Raw genomic sequence first — 2,122 nt, forward strand, 5'->3', positions numbered from 1 at the left:
GCTCAGCCCCAGTCTCTCTCTCTCTTTCTGCACCAGTCTCTCTCTCTCTGCCCCAGTCTCTCTCTCTCTCTGCCCCAGTCTCTCTCTCTCTGCCCCAGTCTCTCTCTCTCTCTCTCTCTCTGCCCCAGTCTCTCTCTCTCTCTCTCTCTCTGCCCCAGTCTCTCTCTCTGCCCCAGTATCTCTCTCTCTCTGCCCCAGTCTCTCTCTCTCTGCTCCAGTCTCTCTCTCTCTCTGTCCCAGGCTCTCTCTCTCTCTCTGTCTGCCCCAGTCTCTCTCTCTCTCTCTCTCTGCCCCAGTCTCTCTCTCTCTCTGCCCCAGTCTCTCTCTCTCTGCCCCAGTCTCTCTCTCTCTCTCTGTCCCAGGCTCTCTCTCTCTCTCTGTCTGCCCCAGTCTCTCTCTCTCTCTCTCTCTGCCCCAGTCTCTCTCTCTCTCTGCCCCAGTCTCTCTCTCTCTGCCCCAGTCTCTCTCTCTCTCTCTGCCCCAGTCTCTCTCTCTCTGCCCCAGTCTCTCTCTCTCTGCCCCAGTCTCTCTCTCTCTGCTCCAGTCTCTCTCTCTCTCTGCCCCAGTCTCTCTCTCTCTGCTCCAGCCTCTCTCTCTCTCTGTCCCAGGCTCTCTCTCTCTCTCTGTCTGCCCCAGTCTCTCTCTCTCTCTCTCTCTGCCCCAGTCTCTCTCTCTCTCTGCCCCAGTCTCTCTCTCTCTGCCCCAGTCTCTCTCTCTCTCTCTGCCCCAGTCTCTCTCTCTCTGCCCCAGTCTCTCTCTCTCTGCCCCAGTCTCTCTCTCTCTGCTCCAGTCTCTCTCTCTCTCTGCCCCAGTCTCTCTCTCTCTGCTCCAGCCTCTCTCTCTCTCTGTCCCAGGCTCTCTCTCTCTCTCTGTCTGCCCCAGTCTCTCTCTCTCTCTCTCTCTGCCCCAGTCTCTCTTTCTCTCTCTCTCTGCCCCAGTCTCTCTCTCTCTCTGCCCCAGTCTCTCTCTCTCTCTGCCCCAGTCTCTCTCTCTCTCTCTGCCCCAGTCTCTCTCTCTCTGCTCCAGTCTCTCTCTCTCTCTGCCCCAGTCTCTCCCTCTCTCTGCCCCAGTCACTCTCTCTCTCTGCCCCAGTCTCTCTCGCTCTGCCTCACTGTCTTTCTCTCTCACCCACCACTCTCTCTCTCTCTCCCATCTCTGATTTCCTCTCTCACTCTCTCCAGAGGCCATGAAAGTGTTTGTGTAGATAATCACAGCGATATTCTGGGAAAATGTCTTGGAAGCTGCTTTAGTACAGTCATTGATTTCTGATAGATAACCCAAAAGCCTCAGCACCAGGCTCAGACTCAAGCAGTTGCTCCAACTTCCACAACGTGGCTCGGCCGCAGTTCATATATTGTGCTGCACATGGCGAGTGGATCGAGCGCGCATGCACAGAAGGACACAAAAATGTTTGTGCAGATAATCACTTTGAATATTTATCCCTCAATCAACATAACAAAAAACAGATTATCTGGTCACAAGAACATAAGAAATAGGAGCAGGAATAGGCCATAGGGTCCCTCAAGCCTGCTCCGCCATTTAATACGGTCATGGCTGATCCAATCATGGACTCAGTTCCACTTCCCCATCTGCTCCCTATAACCCTTTATTCCCTTATCGGTTAAGAAACTGTCTGTCATGTATCTCACACTACTCTATCTAACTGTATCTTACCATGCTATACATGACTGTAACTAGATATGACCTGTAATCACAAGCATACCTTACCACCAGGGGTGCACTTGCAGGAGACACTGGATACCTGTCCCACACAGGTATATAAGGACAGGTCTCAGGCAAGTGTGGCACTCAAGAGCTGTGAAATAAAGGTGCAGGTCCAGAGTGACCTTGACTTCCGCATGTGCCTCGTGTGAGTCTGTAATGCAGGGACAGGACTTAACAGTGGCGACGAGTTACGGGATCACAGAATCCACAGAATGGCGACCAACGGCTCAGATGAGAAATACAATGCTGGAGATAATTGGGAGGACTTTATAGAAAGGCTTCAGCAAAGCTTTATAACCAAAGACTGGTTGGGCGACGATAAGGCAGACAAGAAAAGAGCCCATCTCTTGACCAGCTGTGGCTCGAAAACATACGCTTTAATGAAGGACCTGCTGGC

The sequence above is a fragment of the Pristiophorus japonicus genome, chromosome 18, assembly GCF_044704955.1.
Source record: "Pristiophorus japonicus isolate sPriJap1 chromosome 18, sPriJap1.hap1, whole genome shotgun sequence".
NCBI lineage: Eukaryota > Metazoa > Chordata > Chondrichthyes > Pristiophoridae > Pristiophorus > Pristiophorus japonicus.